The 20,171-nt window shown below is 45.1% G+C and overlaps 1 long non-coding RNA gene across 1 annotated transcript in view; it reads right to left on the minus strand.

Annotated features, from left to right (window-relative positions):
- Nucleotides 1–18,203, minus strand: part of LOC138521022 (uncharacterized) — a 312,247-nt gene extending 294,044 nt beyond the window's left edge. Inside the window, exon 1 of the long non-coding RNA XR_011282916.1 lies at nucleotides 18,121–18,203. This is a non-coding gene — a long non-coding RNA (uncharacterized lncRNA). The remainder of the gene's footprint in view (nucleotides 1–18,120) is intronic.
- Between the last annotated feature and the right edge of the window lie 1,968 nt (nucleotides 18,204–20,171).

The following is a 20,171-nucleotide window of genomic DNA, read 5'->3' on the forward strand; positions in this document are numbered from 1 at the left end:
ACAATAAAGTCCACAGAGATGTGTGTCCAAGGCTGTTTGGGCGCTGGTTCCTGCTGTAGTAAGCCGACAGGCTCAGAGGTAAGATACTTGTTGGCTGCACAAATAGGGCAGGCTGATACATAAGACTGTACATCTTGGCTCATTTTTGGCCACCAGAACAGCCTGGACAGGAGGTCCTTGGTGGCACGTGTTCCCTTATGCCCAGCCATTGGCGAATCATGACACCACGAGAGAGCCAAGTCTTGGTGCCTCTTGTCGGGTAGGTATAAAGCTCGGCCCTTAAAAAGGAATCCCCCTCTTTCTTCTAGTTCAGTACCTACATCTGTCCCCATAGGAATGTTGTGTTGTTTGAACTGGACCTCACGTAGGAAAGTATTGGCCACTGTCCGGATCTCCTTGCCTGCCAGCAGTAATTCATGGTTGCCTTCTACCTCAGAGTCTGAAACCTGACAGCGGGAAAGGGCATCGGCTAGGATGTTCTGCTTGCCCGGTAGGTATGTAATTTTGAAATTAAACTGGGAAAAAAAATACGCCCAACGGAGATTACTGTGGTCCGTGCGTACTGTAAACTTGTGCATAGCTCCTTGAGGGAGATGTCGCCACTCCTCACAGGCATGTTTTATGGCCAACAATTCCCTTTCGATGGTGAAATAATTCTTTTCACTTGGGGATAAGGTTCTAGAAATATATGCCACCGGATGTTCGAATTCATCGTTACCCTTCTGTAGGAGAGCTGCGCCAATAGCTCCTCCCGAAGCATCAGTTTTGACTATGAAGGGTAAGGTTTGATCCGGTTGAACAAGAATTGGCGCTGAGGTGAAGGCTTTCTTAAGGGCTTGAAAGGCAGAATCCGCCTCTGGTGTCCAAAAAAATAACACCCCCTTCTTTAGTAAAGAAGTGATAGGGAGGACCAAATTCGAGAATCCAGGGATGAATTGGCGATAAAAGTTTGCCAATCCTAGGAAGCGTTGTACTTCCTTAACACTTCCAGGAGCAGGCCAGTGGAGCACTGCTTGGATCTTACTGTGGTCCATACGAATGCCTTCTTGTGAGAGGATGAACACCAAGTAAGATACCGAAGGTGCCTCAAAGACACATTTTTCAGGCTTGACTAAGAGCTTGTTCTCAAGTAGACGTTTCAGTACCTGGCGAACATGCCTTCGGTGTTCAGTAAGTGACGAGGAGTAAATTAAAATGTCGTCTAAATATATCACCACTGAGGAAAAGAGGAGGTTGGCAAATAACTTGTCCATAAAGCGTTGGAAAACCGCGTGTGCATTCACTAGGCCAAAGGGCATTACCCGATATTCAAAATGGCCTAGAGGTGTCCTAAATGCAGTTTTCCATTCATTCCCCTGTCTGATACGGAGCAAGAGATATGCTCCTCTAAGGTCCAACTTGGTAAAGATGATGGCACCTTGTACAGCTGCAAGAATCTCCTTGATAAGGGGCATGGGATACCGGTCCTTAATGGTAAGACGATTTAAGCCTCGGTAATCAATACAAGGGCGGAGTTCGGATGACCCTTTCTTGGGTATGAAGAATAACGATGCCCCTGCTGGAGACTTGGACTCTTGGATGAGTCCATTTTGGAGATTACAGTCCAAATATTCTTTGAGGGCTCTACGCTCGGGTAGAGATAACGGAAACATCCTTCCAAAAGGGATAGGCTCATCAGGTTGGATCTCTATGGCGCAGTCTTCTCTTCTGTGCGGAGGAAGGGCATGTGGCAGCTTGTCCGTGAAGACCTCTAGGAATTCGTGATAGTGTCTTGGTACCAAATGGAGAGAAGCAGCCAACACAGGTTCGCTCTGGTTCGAGGGACCAGATGGAAGACCCTGATTCAGGCATTCATCACGACAAAGGGAAGATTGGAACTGTATGACATTGTTAAACCAGTCAATGAGTGGGTTGTGGCTGCGCAACCACGGTATCCCTAAAATCACTGGGAAATGTGCTGCCTTAATGATGTCAAACACCATTTCTTCCCGATGATGAAACAATGTAACCTGAAGGGGTAGGGTCTCCTGAGTGATGGGTCCAGAGGACAGGGGTTGGCCATCCACTCCTTCCACAGGAATATGCTGGTTCTTAAGAATGATAGGGACGCCATTTTCTTGAGCCCACGAAACATCGATGAAGTTCCCTGCTGCACCGCAGTCCAACATAGCTAATGCCTCCCAAGCGACGTAGGATCCTCTGGATAACCTGATTTGAAACACCATCAAACGGTTGTCTTCTTTGGGTAGAAGAGATAAAGTATGATTACAGGGATTTCTTCCAACTTCCCCGGACCTGTCCCTGATTAGGTTCGGGGGGATTCGTTTCCCTGGCGACGAGGAGGAACCTCTGGGCAATTATGGAGTAGGTGTTTACTGGAACCACAGTACATACAGAGTCCCAGCTCCTTTCTTCTCTTCTTCTCATCAGCAGTTAAGGGTCCTCTTGCAGTACCAATCTGCATGGGTTCCTCTCCAGAAGTGGGCACAGATAGTTCCTGGGAGAAATGCAAAGGGAAAGGTAAGGAAGAAGGTCGAGGTCGTCTCCTCTCCTGTCTTCTTTCTCCTAACCTGAATTCAATCTGTAGTGCAAGTGAAACAAGTTCCTGAAAAGTCTGAGGTCTTGCAACGCGTGCCAATTCATCCTTTATGTCTTCGTGCAAGCCACGTCGAAACAATGTCTGTTGGGCAGAATCTGGCCATCCGGCATCCGTGGCTAACTGCATAAAAGACGTTACATACGATTGTACATCATGAGGACCCTGTGTTATGTCAAGGATGGCATCGTATGAGGCGTACTGAACTTCAGGGCGTTCAAATCGAGACTTCAAAAGATGTACAAACTGGTCATAATCATTGGTAGATGGATCCGACTGTAAGACCAGGGGAGAGGCCCAAGCCAAAGCGTTCCCTGCTAAATTGGAGACCAGGAGTCCCACCTTGGCCTTAGTTGACTCATTAGTGCGAGGTCGGAAAGTAAAATATAACTTGCAAGCATCCAGAAACTCTTTCATTGTCTTGTGGTTTCCATCGTACTTCCCACATGGCAAAGGAAGAGGAGGTAGGTCCTCACGGGCTTCGTCACGGGCTGCCACCTGCTGTCGCAAGGACTGGTTCTCGGATCGAAGGGATTGAATTTCTACTGTTAGGCCCTGGATAGCTGCCACCAATTCTTGGTATTGTTCAAGAGAAGCCATTGGAGTCTTTTGGCGTTGCACACTGTCAAAATAGGCGGTGGGTTCCCTCCTTTCCTCCTCACCTGATTCGTCTGTAGAACTGATCCGGTGTTCTGACTTCTTTCCTTGTCGTCTCCGTGTGCGTCTTTGAGAGGTCTTCGGGGTCTTCTTCTTTTCGTGTAAGTAGGGGCGGGCTCCCTGGGATTCCACTCTGTCGGATAATTGGGAAACCGAACAGTGGGGACTCCCGGGAGCCGGCTCCTGAGCAGGGAAAAAGCCTTAGTGGCGGAAAAAACCCTGCTGGGGTGTGCATCCAAGTTGGAACCAAACTAGTGGCGGGCTGATATGCAGATCCTCCAGTGTCCAAAGGGCTCAGCAGTTGGCAGAGGTAAGTGAGGGCTGGACAGACTGGGTCAGGAGAGATGGATCCAAAGAGCACGAACAAAGGCAGACTAAAAGTCAGAAAGGGTGGCCAAGGGATAAACAGAACTCGGGAAAACTACAATAGGAAAAACTAAAGGATCAGGAGGAAAACAAGAACGTAGAGAAAAAGGAGGGAAGCGAGCTGGGCTGACTAGGAGGGCGAGAAATAAATAGAAGGAGCGAGCCAAGACTAGAAATAAGGAGAAGTTCAAAAGAAAAGAATGGACTAAGAGCAGGCTGGATAGAACCCAGAAAAAGAGGCGAAAGAACGGGAGGAAAGCGGTCAAACAGCGTTACCTTCGGAGGAGCAGTGAAGGTGCAACGCGAAGAACGCTGCACTGAGCCGGCACTAAAAGTGGCGGCGGCCATCTTGGAAAACACTAGATCGGTGATTCCGGAACCGACGTGTTGGAACATCTTAATGGCGCCTCCAGGAGTCCCAAAAACGCTGCCCGACAGCCTGCATGTCAGGAGCCCACGCCAACAATCTGACAATTAGCGGCCGTTGGTCTCCATTGAAGTCCAAACTACACATCAACCTTTTGGAGCTGAGTGAGATCAGACTAGCACTCGCTAAAGGCCATCCTGCCCTCTGTATGGGGAAAGAATGTCCTAATAATGACAGACAACACGGTTGCCATGTACTACCTCAACAAGAGAGGAGGCGTAGAGGGTCTCTACCACTGTGCAGAGAGGCAATGCAGCTCTGGTTCTGGGCAATTCAAGAAGGAATCTCCCTGTCTGCAGTTCACCTAGCCGGAGAGGAGAACACGGCGGTGGACACTCTGAGCAGGCAGAGCACAGTCTCCCACGAGTGGGAACTAACTAAGGAAGTCCTTCAAGAGATCTTAACCCTTTGGGGAACCCCGCAAGTGGATCTGTTCACATCCAGTGTCAACCGGAAGTGCGAACTGTTCTGCTCCAGGGAATTTCCCCCAAGAGTAGCTCTACAGGATGCGCTCATAGTGGACTGGGAGTATCCACTCCTGTATGTGTTTCCTCCAGTCCCTGTCATTCCTCACATGATCAGGAAGTTGAGAACGTTCGTGAAATCCATGATCCTAATTGCTCCAAAGTGGGCCAGGAGGACATGGTACTGTGGGCCATCTGCCCTCCAATGCATCTTCCACGAAGAGAGGACCTTCTCTCGTGAGGTTCTCCATCCGCAGGTCAAGACACTCAACTTTTGCGCATGGTTTCTGAGAGGTTGAGATATAAGGATTGGGACCTGCCAGATGACGTAATGGAGTTTTTGCTTTCGGCCAGAAGGCCAGCAACAAAATCTTTGTACTGCTGCCATTGGAACAAGTTTAGCAGTTGGTGCAGAGAGAAGAATGTGGATCCTTTTCTTTGTGATACACCTATAGTGCTTTCGTTTTTGTTACATTTGCCGAATCAGGGGCTCCTGAATGGAACAATTAAAGGATACCTGGTGGCGCTGTCAATTTTCAAGTGCTCTTCAGAGGAGAACTCATATTTTAAAATCCCTCTGATTGTTCAATTCCTAAAGGGTCTTACTAATGTATTTCCACCAATTCCATTCCAAGTCCCTATATGGGATCTTAACATACTGTTAACATTTCTAACATGCGTTCCTTTTGAGCAAATACACTCATGCCCATTAAGACTGTCCAAATAACCAATTATTCATTGGCTATACAGGTCCTAAATTGGGTTTAGTTGTGACAAAACAGACCCTATCCAGATGGATCCTCGTGGATATTGGGGAATTTTACAGGTTAGCGGGCAAAGACCCGCCAGAAGGTTTGAGAGCACAAAGAATGGCAAAACTCTGCTGCTCTTCAGAGAGATGTTCCGGTAAAATACACATGTGCAGCGGCCACTTGGTCGTCTGTTTACACGTTTGTAAAACATTACTGCTTGGATTCATCTTCCAATCAAGAAGGACAGTTTGGGAAAGCGGTTCTTCAATCAGTCCATGAAAACATTTAAGGACAAAGTGAAATTCATACTCCCATCACCAAATTATTACTGCTTTGGGAGTCTATGATAAAATAAGGAATACGTGGAAGGATACAATCCATTAGAAGAACAAGTTACTTACCCGAGGTAACGTTCTTTCGATTGGATTTTCCTCCCACGTATTCCTCATCGCCCCTCCCAGCCTACCACACCTTAAAATGTACTTGTCTTTACACTTTGTGCTTTCTTGGAGCCTAAATTCTATGGTACGCCTGGAAATTCCTCTACAGGAAGGGAAAAACAGAACTGAAGCCAAAGGGCGCTTTGTGCGCTATTTATACTAATAATGATGTTCTCGACAGCCGAACAGAGGCCCTCGAGGGGCATCGACTGGACAAGACGGCACACACTGCCCCCTGTCGAGAAAAACATTTCGGAAGCAGCTGGAGCTGGAAAGATATTTATCATAAGATGAGGAATGCTTGGGAGGAACATCCAATTGAAAGAATGTTACCACGGGTAAGTAACTTGTTCTTCTACTCCCCTGTGGCTTTTTCAATTCAAAGTGTTGTCTTTTGTTTTACATGGGGCAGAATGGAACAAAGCTAACAGGGGCTCCAGCTACCTTTCAAAGGTTAATGGATCAAATCCTCCGTCCCTATGCCTCTTTCTGTGGAGCATACATCAATTTATTTATTTATCCATTTGTAAAGCACCAAAGCCCTCAGACATCAGCACGCTACATAAACACATGGACGTATCAGATTAATGGGACATTATGAAGAAGGATGCATTCTACCTGCTTTATTGAAAGAGGAGAGTGTTTAGCTGTCTCCTAAAAGGCTAATGTCCTTCCTCTGAATGCAGATCCAAAGGAAGGTCGTTCCATGCTTGAGCAACCAGCACTGGAAACGATCTTCCATTCCCTCTCGTTCTTTTAACCCGAGGGATTGTAAGCCGTTGGGCAGTACTGGATCGCAAAGATCTTTGTGCTTTATATTTAGAGACTTTATCTTTGAGATAACTTGGAGCTTCCCCAAAAACACATTTATGAGCCAAGGTAGGAATATTAAAGCGAATCCTCACGGCCACTGGCAACCAATGGAGCTCACTTTGGGACATAGTTATATGTTCGTTTGTGGATATATTGCACACGATCCTAACCATGTCATTTTGGATGTTTTGCACATTCCTTAATGCCACCACAAAGCAAGGCGTTACAATAGTCCAATCTTGGTGTAATGATTGCCCAGACTAAAGCTTCGCACAGGCCTTTTCTGTCGCAATACTTTTAAATGATATTGTGAATTTTTCACAATGATATTACTCAGCACCAAGCGAGGCTTCCATGTACACCCCAAAGATCTTAACTTGGGCTGAGGCGGAGATGTGAGAGCCTTCTACTTTATATTCTAAACCTAGTGTGTCCCTCTCCTGTCTGGATCCATAAATCATCAGCTCTGTTTTTGAGCAATTCAGGCATAACCAGTTTTCTTGATGCTGTTGTATACGCTGTTTCATTTTTCTGAATCCTGGTGATAGTTTCCACTAAGTTCCATTGTCAACTGGATATCATCAGCTTAATTTGTGAACTGTAGGCCCATCTGTTCCATTTGGACGCCTAGAGGTTTTATGTACACATTAAATAACTCAGGAGACAAACAAACGCCTTCTGGAACCCCATAGCGTATCTCCAATGTGTCAGAAGAGGCATCCCCCCAGCAAATCCTAGATTTTCTATTGCTTCAAAATTATTTAATTCATTCAATGGCATTCACGGAACAATTAACTGTATCGACCAAAGTATGAAGTTTGTATCCAACAAATCAAAGGCCGCTAATAAATCCAGTCGAATCAACAGCCCTGTTTTACTGTTCTCCAAGGTGCCCAGCATCTGGGTTTGTAAGTCCAGAAGGGCACAGTGCCATGGTTGCTGCGAACGCCTGATTGCTTCATATGCAAAGATTTAGTAATTTAAAAAAGCTTTTGTAATTGAACGGCAGCAATTTTGTCAGTTATCTTAAGTAAAAATAGTCTATTTGTGATGGGCCTTAGGTTTGATGCATCTTAAGGGTCCAGTCCTGTTTTTTTTTATTAAGGGGTCCCAACTACTTCTTTAATTGCTACAGGAATTGATTTATGTAGGAAAGATGCATTCACAAATCTGCTAATGAAAGGCGCAAAAAGTTTACAATTCTCCAGAAGCATGGCAAATGGATCCCTATGGGGTCTGCCTGCTTTATACCAGTGAATAAAGCAGGCAGACTTCACAGGGATCTCCAGCATTTAAGACGGCATGAAAATTCATGCCGATGCAAATGCTGGAGCATTTGAATGGCGAAGAGGAAGGAAGGCGGTAGAAATGCAGGTTGCGCTACGTCCCTCCTTTCTTCCATACAAATAATTGAATATGTGACGTGGAGTGAATGGAAGGCGTTAAAGTCATTGGGCCTCATTCTAAGTTTGGCGGTAGCCTTGCCAGTAAAACCGGCAGGCTTCGGCCAAACTTGCGAAAAATTCTGGCACCTGTGAATGGCCAATTACCAGGTCAATACGGCCTTGCCGGACCCGGTATTTACCCATTCGCGGGCGACGAATGAAATGCTCCCCATTCCCATTGAGCCTGATAGGGCTCAATGGGAATGGGGAGGTTGGATGCACCGGCACCATTCAGAATGGTGCCAGTGGATGTGACGTGCTCTGCTCGCGGGTGGCGGGCAGAAAGGCACCCGCAAGCAGAACTCGTAGTTGCCGGTCCGGGAACTACAGTACCGGCAAGCTTACCGGTACCGTAGTTCCCAAAACGGCAAACTCGTAATGAATCCCTTTCACTTTACTCTACAATAGAACATGAGCTCCTCTGCCTGCATCAACATTAGATGCAGTTAGAGATGCAGGTGTATTTCCTGCATTGAACAGGGGTAAGAAGTAGGACATACCTTACACTTTGTGCCTAAATCCATGCAGGGGATATCCTCAAAATGACCTGGAATGGAATTAATAGGTGGAGTGCTTGTCTCCTCATGTTCATTACGTTCCCGGCCATTTTGTTATTAAGGCACAATTAGGGCATGGGTGCAGAGTACAGTATCATTTACATTTTAGCTTTAGTGTTTATTTAGTCATGATAAGGGATATCCTATATCTCGAATAAAGAGACATGAGCATTATTTCTGTTTATAAGAAGATGACAAAGCTGCACTACCATAATGAGACATTATGGACATTATGACAAGCAGCAAAAGAATGGCAATATTCAAGTTAATGTCCAAGTCTGCAAAGTTGGCAGTCTTAATATTAGTTGACCCTGCTTTAAGCTCAGCAGGAAATCATGCTGCCTTAGAAAAAGACACTGCTGAACTGTTATGTGCTATAGAGTATGCACAAAAAGAGAGGTATCCAAAGGGACTGTCGCATCTCTAGGAAGATGTTTAGTTCCCAAATGAGCATGAGTTTGTTCCACACAAAGAATCCTTCAAAGACAAATGCATATGAAACTCTGCAAAAGGTTTTAATCGATGGTATATTTTTCCTGTTCAGACCAAAACGTGTTTTGCATACAGTGTGCTTTCTCAAGCTCTCCAGCATACGCAAAGGCTGCAGGATGCATGATGCATTCATCTTGAACTCCAGTCTTATTGCGCCTCTGCAATGCTGCTTCTGCAGGAGAACACACCCTACATGTCCCTGGCGGCTCCCGTGGTGTCTCGGGGATGGATCGCGTAGGAAGGGACCACAGTGCCCGTTGCACCATGCACAATTGAGAGCTGACTTGACGTGCTGCTGGACACACACAACGCAGATGTGCTGCGATGGCGGGAAAAGAAAAGTGCAGTGTTTTCCACATCTACCGCTTTTCAGTTGTAAAGTGCAGTGTTTTCCACATCTAGCGCTTTTCAGTTGTTTATCTGAGTGGCACTTCCTGTGATTTGTTTTGATCTACTGGTAACCTTGACCCGGGTGGTTTCACTACAGCCTCTGTCTGTGGATTGCCCTTACTGGATTTCGTGAGCCCTTGGATTTTCTGAACCGCTGGAAGTGTTGGCGTTAGCGGATGGGTTTGGATTGTCATTGTGGACTTGGACTTGGTTAGTTACTGGATTGGTTTTCTGATTCCCTGATTGATCAGTGAAAGTGCCTTTGGATTACCTGGTGGTTTTTCCCTTCCATTTAGCAGTAGCGTCCTCGTGCTGCCCTTTTAGGACCTTCTTTTTGCACCCTTCTTTCTTCATGTCAATTGATGTGGACTCTACACATATTGCTTATTTTTGGGCAAATTGCTTTGATACTTTTTATCTGTTTTTTCATTTAGCAGCAACCGAGAGCGCCTGGCTGCAAATGCTTCTCTATCACCTTTTGTTCATTTGATTGGCTACTAAGAGTACCGTCTTTCTCGATCTGGCTAGTCCATTGTGAACAAGGTCAGATAGTTCACCTGGGATTCTGGTCATGACTGCATTGGCCTCGTAATTTAAGTTTGGTATGCTTCAAGACAGCAATGACTGCTGCTTTGATACTCATTTCTTTATACGGGAGACCGTGAGAAAGTGTGCAAAACATAATGTGCAAAACACCCTTTGAGCGAGGGTATGAAAAATATACCAGGGAATAAAACCGTTTCACTTGGGTTTCCTTGTCATTTGGCTGTGAAAAACTCTTTCAGAGGAACTAACTGGTACCTATTTAGATGCTCAACCCTTCCCTTGTAGTTTCTCACTACATTTGGATGCATTACTTTTGACATTCTAATTGATTGCGGCTTGTAACGTAGGAAAACTCTGCTGCGACCAACAATTGCGCAGTTATCCTGATGTACATTGATGAAATTCGCCACTGTTCGTCTGTCCATACGGCACTCCACGTAAGGCTGAAACATTTCAAGTTCCATGGGTATGACAGATCTTAGAAGGCATTTTCAGTGCAATAAAGCGTCCATTTTAGACGGATCCACTGCAGCCAAATGTGGCATGTGCGCCGGTGAGAAGGCTCTGTGAGGACATCTAAACGCGCAATGTGCCACAGTTCTTCAGGTATGGCTTGCAATAACAATAATACATTTTTTCTATACATGCTTTAGCTTCTACACAAAAGCCACACCATCTCACATGCCTTCTGTCTTCTCAGAAGACCGCCATAACCAGCATGTAATCAATTCCGCATTATCCTGTACCGGATTACCTGCTGTTAAGATAGCAGGTGCCCATTGAACAATTCCATTTGGCATTCGTCTACTCTCCACATATAAGCAATTAATTTTCCATAATAATTTTTACATCTGGATTTCCTTGGATTTTTTTTTAACATTTTTTAAAAGGTAAAACCAATCAAACAACACACAAGTAACATATGCAATGCAGCAGAGAAAAAACATCCTTATAAGTAAATAACAATCAGAATAACAAGCAATAGCACATTTGAAGCAAAAAATGAATCCAAATCACTAACATCTAACAATGGCTTTCCGAATAATAGAGAAAAATAAAAAAGAAAATAAAACACATGGGACATGACCAGACACACAAAACAAACAACCACCCTACCATACGACATCAAGCAAATTCTCATATACTCTGTCTAATCTTCAGTCATAAAATTCATTAAACGGTCCCCACTGTTCCACATAGACATCCTCTCATGGATGTTTTAATGCTCACCAGGTCTCTTGTTTATCCATTCCAACACAGCTTGGGCTAATTGAACACCTTTAACCCAAGTATACCAATACATACCCCAGTAGACTCTACACATATTTGCAGTGCTCCCATATGCAACAATTTCCCATAAAGCCAGGTGTAGACAAGCTGTAACCCTCCTGATGTTTGGACTTACAACTCCCATCAGCCCCAGGCAGCATTGTCGGCTGTGAGAGATCATAGGAGTTTAATCCCTGCTTCTGGAATATTCCAGACTCGGATCTTGACAACAAGTGTCTGCCTTGCTAGTCTTATTCCCAGATTGAAAAGAGTTCACCACATCAGATTTGGAGCCCATCTCCCAACTCTTCAACCTGTTGCCCCAGTAATTACGCAGTCCGATGATGCCTAAGAATGTTCCATTAAGAACTACCCACATGTCTTTGATTGTGCTTTGCTTAGTACAAAAGGAGCTCCTGGGCGCATCCTTTTATCTGTCTTCATCTGAGCTGACACTGTTCCAACAATAATATTTACAACATCAGAGCAACGGCTGCACTTCTCCATTCGTCAGCCTCTTGCGAAAAGAGTTGAGCTAATTAACTGCTCGAAGAACCGAAGAGTGTTTCCTTCTCTTATTCTCACCACCTCAAGAAAACAAATTGTATCCAGGTATTCCAGAACCATTGCGAAGAATCGAGTTGTTCCACATTTATACTGCGCTTGTAACACATCAACCCTCTGCCAGCTCGTGAGTGGGAATTTGTGGGAGTGGAAGTATCTGGCATAAACACTCCACCACACTCACGTTTTATTTTTCCATTAGCTGGTTTTTTGGCACACTATACTGCCCCAAACAAATGCAGGGCTCTCTTTGCAACACTAAAACCTTCTGGATGCTTTATACAGTTCGAAAGACATCAGAAGAGTAATATTAGCATCCCTTCTAAAGCTTGCAAGTTACCAAGGCAATCCTGCAGCAGCATTCGTCCCTAGGGAATTATTGATTAAATAGATCCCTCCATGCTTCTCTGGAGTCTACTCCGTCATGCCTTCTTCCTTTAAAATTCATAAATGCATATGCAGTGTTAGGACCTTCAATCTTGTTAAGAAAACCTAATTACAACCCTCCTGACTTTCAAGCTATAAAACCTGAAGCCAAACTACCCGCTCCCAGAAAACGATAAGAAAATAATTGTGCTAATTCAGCTTCTTGTGCATGTTTCAGGACACAACCTCCTCTCTGCATATCAATATGGAAACCAATGTATATTTCAATTGTCTTTCCATTATCCTCACTATTCGCTATTGACAAGTATCCGATTTTAACATGTTATTGACCAATAACATCTCTTGAATTCAATTGCTCAGTTAAAAAAAAAATCAAAGGCTGTTGGTTTCCATTGATACAGTTGCACCAATAACTGTATCCATTATGGCCTCCTTTCAGACATCTCTGTTGAAGAATGTCTTGCTACTTTGTCATCAATGCAACCTCCCTCTCTGATGTCTGCTTGTCTTCCCTTCTCATAATGCAAAGTAGTAAAGCTACCTGTTCCTATTTGATTCCCATCATAAATGGCACCATGTTGTAGGGGTTCCTTCCTAGTTCAATTAAGAAGAGACAAGTTCTACCCTTCATGATTTGAGACCCAGAGACGGCACATGTAGATTGTCAGTGCCCCTTAAACCTGGTACTGAGAGATAATGGATGGAGACCCAGAGACAGCCAATGAAGAAGGCTGTGGGACCTTCTGATTCCTGAGATTCTGCCCAGTAATGAGACAGTCTAAGAGGGACAGATAAGAAGGGTGCATGAAACCCTGCAGCCTCAATTGCATCAAAGACAAAACAATCCTGAGGAAAGGGGGAGTGTGCAGGAGCCGCTTTATGGCCCACTTTTGTGTTGTCCTACATCACAAAGAGACACCTTTAGTTCCTGACTTACGTTTAGTATCCTGTTTATCATTTTGTCTCTCTAAAGTTATCTTGGAAAAATAGAGAACTTCAGTTTAAGCAATGTTTTGATTTTGGCCTGTTCATTCATCCCTGTCACAGGCGCCCTACCACTCTGACTCATCACAATGTTGGTCACTGCACTCCCATTTTCGTAGGCCTGCCGTGAATAAACTTTTCCTCTCACATAACCCAGCAAAATCTTCTTAGTTCCTGACAATTATGCCCCCATTATCCCTGGTCTAGCACAGCGACTTCCACTCTTCCATTGGCTGGTGACACATTGCACATTCTGGATAATGGGGCGGGATCTGTCCCCTCCTGCTGCCTGATCTCTCAGCTGCCCTTGATTCAGTCAGCCATGGAGATTTAATCAATTGTCTATGTGTGTTGATTTGGGTGGGACTGTTCTGTACTGGTTTTCTTAACACTCAATGTTCAGGTCTTCTCTTCCACATTGGACAGTCCCCGCCTGGTATGTAGTGTTCCTGAAGGACTCATCTTGAGTCCCATGTTATTTAACTAATTAAAAACATCAGAAAATAGCTGCACTGTGGTGCCCACAATTAAAGCAGATGCCGGAGGCACGTGGGCATCCACCTCCTGTGCAATGGATAGGGCTTGCACAGGACATGGTGGCCACGTCCTGCAAACGCAAGTGGTTAATATCCCCATGGAGCCATCACATGATTTGGTCACTGGGATGGGCCTCTTTATTTACCATTATGCTGATGACTTTGTGTGTCCTCTGAGGCTGATGACATACTTTTAAGGCAATATTTCAATGCTACAGAAGTCAAAATACATGAATATTCTGGCCCAAACAATATGAAATCATAGACATTCTTTATGACTGTAGCATCACACAAGTAAGTTAGCTTCATGCTATCTCCCACTCTCTATGGCCAGACTACCATCATTTGAAAGTGTTAAGCATCAAATGACATAGGGCCTCATTACAAGTATGCCGGTCTGGAAGTAGCGGTGCCAGTTTTTCCATACCAGCACCTTTTCCCAAACCGGCACACTCCGAGTCGCGATGCCGCAAACTCTGTCATAGCAACTGACCTACCGTATCCGGCAGCACCGTGAACAGAATCTGCCGAATGAAGCAACGGCTGTGTCTGAAACACTGGCATGGCGGCACATTCCAAGTACCAAGTTCACAGAAACACAGACATAAAATTGGTGTTTGCTACGTGATGACAGCGCCGGAAACACTGGCATCGTGGACCAGTCGTTAAACAGTGTCAGGTGTGCAGGAACAGGCCACAAGTGGGCCAAATAGCACTGGAAAAGCACAAAAGAACCACTGTCACACCCCACACCCCTTCCAACACAACCATGCTTGCAGCAGCAGTAGCAGTAATGGAGGGTTCCATGTAATTTTATCGCCTTTTCATCCCCAGGCTTTTTAACGTGCACATTCGATTGAATGTGCTCATCATTTTTTATTTTGATTTTTTTTGGTGGGGGTACCCCCCCAAAACCCTCCCCACACTTATTTTTTGCCATTGCCCACCTGCCCAAACCCTTATCTGACCTTTCCCACCCCTCCTAAAATATTTGATGAGCACATTCGATGGAATGTCCACTTTGAAAGGGATACAGCTGGAAGAGGCAGAGAGGCATTTGAGGTGCCGGAGGTGCAGGAGGAGAAGGAGGGACATGCTGGCCATGCAAAATAACAATGCCAGTAGGTAGCACCCCGCAGATATCCACCCATACCCTGGATAAGGACTGCACCCTTCAACCTCAGCCAAACACAGATCACACTCTCTACTGGCTAGACAAGAACCATCACCTCCAAAGTGGACCTGATGCACGATGACCTTGTCAGCCTCATCCAGATCCATACTACCACCCTCCCCCCCTTGCTCAAGGTAGTGTCTATGCTACATTTCCTTACCACTGGCACCTACCAACACACTGTGGGTGAACTGCATGGGCTATATCAACCCTATTTTTTGAGGGTCCTCTTCCAGGTCCTGGATGCCCTCCTGCAGCATGTGCCTGATCACATAGACCTACCCAGAACACTTGACCAGGTAAATGCCACCAAAGTCGCATTCCATGCCCTGGTCGGCATGCCCAATGTGATTGGTGCACTGGACTGCATACATGTGGAGTTGTCGGGCAGGCATGCCATTTAGGCAGTCTATAGGAACCGTAAACTTTACCACTCCCTCAATGTGCAGATGGTGTGTGATGCACACCACCTCATCACCCAGTGCTGTGCAAGATTTCCAGGATCAACACACGATTCTATTGAGCTGAGAAACTCCACGCTGCCAGGGTACATGGCACGTCACAGCGGAGACCGGGCCAGGCTGTTGGGTGAGTGTAATTACCAAAGCATGTGCACTGTGGAATTGGGGCTTGGGGGGCTAACACCCAAGTGGACCTGGCTGGTGGGTGAGTGTAATTACCAAAGCAGGTGCACTGTGGAATTTGGTGGGCGACAACTATGAAAAATAACAGCAAAGCTGGACTGGCACATAAAATGCACTTCAGGTACCAGAATGCATTACACCAATGGCCCAACCCCCTGCAAAAACACACTGAGGACAGCCCACACTGCCTACAGCAGAGACTAATCATACAAATGCAGCCCACCACCTCACCTCCAAACCACTAGCGTACCCCACAGTAGGTAGCCAGTTCACCTGTCTGTACCAAGTGCACATACACATATGCATGTGACATGAACAGCAACAAAATAGCTGGACATATGAATGGATGGGTGATGTGACCATCATAGGACATGCAAATTGAAATCAGATTAGAACACGCATTAGTCTGAGTTGTGGTTGGAGTAGTCATAGGGTCATAGGGCAAGGTGGGTGTGAATGGGCGATGGAAAAATGACAGCAAACCACCCGTCCACCATGCATAGGGACCAATCATATTGGCTGCATGGCAATCATAAGCCTGTCATCGCCTTTCCATCCAATCAATTCCTTCAATGCTACCTCTCTGTGTATACATCCACGTCGATCATTTTGCCTGATTCATAGATGCTCGTCAACCACTCCCATGCATCATATCATGTACATTAAAATGCAAGTATGACTTCACACATGTACTAAGTCCTTAAATAAGAGCAATTGTAGTTTCTGCACTTAAAAAAACATTAGCACCTGTGATAGCTCTGCCTACCAGGTCTGCGGCCCCCTGCAGTTTCTGACCTGTCAGGCACACACTGACTGTGGCAGGCAGATTTGTATTTTGCAGTCCCAGAAACAAGCCACTTGGTAATGCCACAGGCACACTTTCAACCGGCAAGCAAAATGTACCGTTTGACCGTGTCATTCCATTGAACGGGGGGGGGCACTGATGTACAGCCCTGTGAAGGTGGGCAAGATAGTCCTGGCCTGTGCCATGTTGCACAACATGTGTATCAGGCGCAACATACCACTACCCCCGGACATGGACATACACCCACTTGATGCGGAGGTTGAGAATGACAATGATGAACTGCCATTAGCACATCGCAGGGATGCCATGGATGGCTGTGAGGCATGCGATGCACTAATTAACCACTATTTCTGAGCACATCACACAAGCACATTGCTTAGGACAGCTAATGCACTCAGCACTGAACAGGAAATTAAACACTCACTCACACTAAAAATGAATATCCAGTCATAATTTCAATGCAACACCAATTGTAATGTAAATAATTAAATGCAAAACAGATATGGAACTACACCCACCACCCAAACTATCCCACCCCACACCCCCTTCCCAACTATCCCTCCTGATGCCCCCTCCGCAAATATCTCTCAACAGCTCTTGTCATGTTGACCATGTAGTCCATGCCGAAGACACATACAGGACTGTATGTAGTTTGGGGAAGACAGTGAGGGAATCCCTCAAAAGCAGTAAGTAGCGCAAAATACAGTGACCAAGGAGATACAGCGTCAGTAAGAAAGACAGTAGGATAGGTGGATAACAACTTCCTGTCCCTGCTGGATCCCAAACATGGGGGAACTTTCCTTAGAAAGTGCTGGTGTGACGCTTACAAAAAAGGGGAGAGTAAAAGAAGGCAAAGAGAAGCCATTTTTGAAAAAATTTAACAATTTTGAGATTGTTAAACTCCTGTATGTCCGAAGTCACTGGAATCCTCTCAAAAGGATATGGGTAAAAAAAGGGTGTTAAAATGGAGTCTACCCCTCGGGCTGGGAAAACACAAAGTCCGAACTGTCTGCTATGGGTACACAAAGCTTTACTATCCCGTAGATTGGTCGGACTGCCATAGTGTAGCTCAAAGTTAAGAACTGAAAAAGGCTCAGATCAATGTTGTAGTTTTGTGACTACTATTCTACAACATGTACCCCCTAATGGGGGTGAACCAGATTGCCAATGAAGACAGACACACAGTCCCCGTCACGCGTCCTAGAAGGATATTAGGTAGTAGGGCGGGATGTGGGGCTATAGTAAAAGAAAAGACACATAGTAGGTCGTTCATGGTATAGGTAGAGTAGATTTATAGTCTCCTCCATGTAACAACCGCTGTCTACCGGTTTCAGGGGTGTATATTTTGGTGGAACCACTTTCGTCACGACAGTCTTCTAAAAACAAGAGCAACTTGGTGATTCTCAATTATTAGTCACCATTATCTGCCACGGGGTTAATACTGTACCTTGTTTCTTAGCGCTAATGCAGGGAAGTTCAGGAGGAGAACCTATGGAACAACAGAAAACTAATCCATGGTCACTCCCCAGACACTGCCACAGGCTCAAATACTTGGAGACACCAGCCAAGATAACTGTGTCTCCCTTACAGTTCGAAGGAACTTAGAACAAACCATTTTACACACCAAAGATTCAAATAAATCAAGCAGCAAAGAGTTCTGCACCACAAATCCAGTGTACTACAGAGCTATCAAATAATAATGATGTCTTAGATTCTGTCTGTGTACTAAGATGGTTGTGCACTGTTTATAAGTCCACCCAACAACAAACAAGCCACACTCACAGACTACAATACTGCAGGCCGTGTACTAACCTTCCGGCTGCAGTGGCTGTGTGCCACAGTTTTTGGTAGTAGCTGGCAGAGTCTCATAGGTATGTTCATTAGTCCACGGCAGGGACGGTGCCACGGGTGACTTGCTATATGGAAAGAGGAGAAAACAGAGAGAGAGTGGTCTGTCACTTGTATGGAGATCTCAGAGGGGGCCCCTTCCTCCCTCCATCTCCTTAGTGTAATGTGAGGAAACCCCAGCTGGCAAATTGTACTATAACAATATTGGTATCTGAGGTGGACGGATCACCATCTGTATGGTTGGAGGGGTCGGGCTGCAGGGTACGCAGGGTACGCCTTGTGCCACCAACGCTCTCTGCCCCCTTGGTCTGCAGAGGCCAGTCAACAATTCAAACTCACGATGTCTGAGGTACTTACTTGCTCTCAAAGGTCCAACCCGCGTCTGAATCCCTAGCGGCCTGCGATGTCTGCGGCTGAGTCCGCTATACGTTATGGAGTCGCAGAGTCACGTGTCTAGATCACGTGTGCGCAAAACGCGTTGCGTTATGTACGCGAACACGGAAGCTCGTGTTTAAGCACTCTGTGGCCCGGAGGCAGGAATATAGGTCAAGCAAAATCAGGCTTAACAGTGAGGAGACAAATTCGGCCGCATGTCATGCTGGGGAAATCCCTCCGCCGCACACGCAAGAGGGTAAAACATCACCCCAAATACACTAACATAATTGCGGTGAGTCAGTGTAAGGTGTATAGTATTCATGTTGTCGGCAGGCGAGATGTAATGCCTGTAAGATTGCCCACAACACTACTCATGGGGATATAATATGTAGTCCGTCTTCCTGTGATTTATAAAGGAAGAAACAGGGCCTACATGTTGAATGTGTGCCTATGTTAGTAAAGGAGACAGGGGGTTGTTGCCTGCTATCTGCGAATAAAAGCACAATTCAGCTAAAATTGGCGTAAAGTTTAATTTAAGAAATCTTGAACAGCCTTAGGAAAATTCATAAAGCAGCCTGACACGTGTTTCGAGCTGAAATGCTCGTCATCAGAGGCTGTTAATTCTGTGCATGATTATATACAGATCCAAAACATCAAACCAAAACAGAGATAAACAGAAAATTAAACATAGAGGGTTGGCATTGTTATACCAACAGTTACGGTTCCAAGTAAGGGATACATGTGTGGCCGCACCCGCAATGTTAAATCAAAGGGTCAACATAGACAACGGATAAAATTAATATACCAGCATATGATTGCATGAATAGAAATTATGAACAATTAATCAGATTGCATATTTTTGTTTAAAATAAAGGATATAGTAATTGCATCCACAGTTACCAGAGTCGTTGCATGATCAATAGTTTGGAAAAGAAACAAAAATAAATACGAATTGACATCAATTAGTAGTTCAAAAACATGTTTTAACAAAAGCATGAGAGGTAATGTCTCTCCCACTCAATGGGCAAACCCAAAGGATCAATTAACTGAAAAAGAGGAAGGAGTTACCTTATTATCCTTGTAAATCAGCCCGTACTGAGAAATGTATTGGAGAATATAACGTATAGTTAGAGAAGGTCAATAAAGGGTAAGTCACTCATAAAATGGTGCTGTTTAAAAAAGTGTTACTGAGGTTAAAAATGCTTACCGGTAATTGATTAGGCTTCCAGATATATAAATAACGTGGGCTCAACTGTTGGGGAGATATAAATAGATCCTCTTCACTCTGACTATTCGTCATTATATACAACTAAGCACTATGAAGTTAATGATGCAAACATATAAAGAATAGGTAAAGTAAAGCGTACCTAAATTAAACGCTTCCGATGCGTGAGAATTCTGCAAGCCACGTGAGTAAGCAATTAGCACAGAGACGATTGAATGGGGCAAAGAGGAAGAGAAAACAAAACAAAGCGAAAGGCTAATTAGCTAACAATGTAGTATATAATGAAGATTAATTGGTCGCATACATAGCCCCTCAGACTGAAAGTAAGTCTAGGGGCATACGCGAAAGACCCACACTCACCAGCGTCTCCGCCGATGTGAACTGGAGCCGAAGCTCCGCTGCCGACGCCGCCACA

Source organism: Ambystoma mexicanum, chromosome 1q (assembly GCF_040938575.1).
Source record: "Ambystoma mexicanum isolate Mex_15411 chromosome 1q, UKY_AmexF1_1, whole genome shotgun sequence".
Lineage (NCBI taxonomy): Eukaryota > Metazoa > Chordata > Amphibia > Caudata > Ambystomatidae > Ambystoma > Ambystoma mexicanum.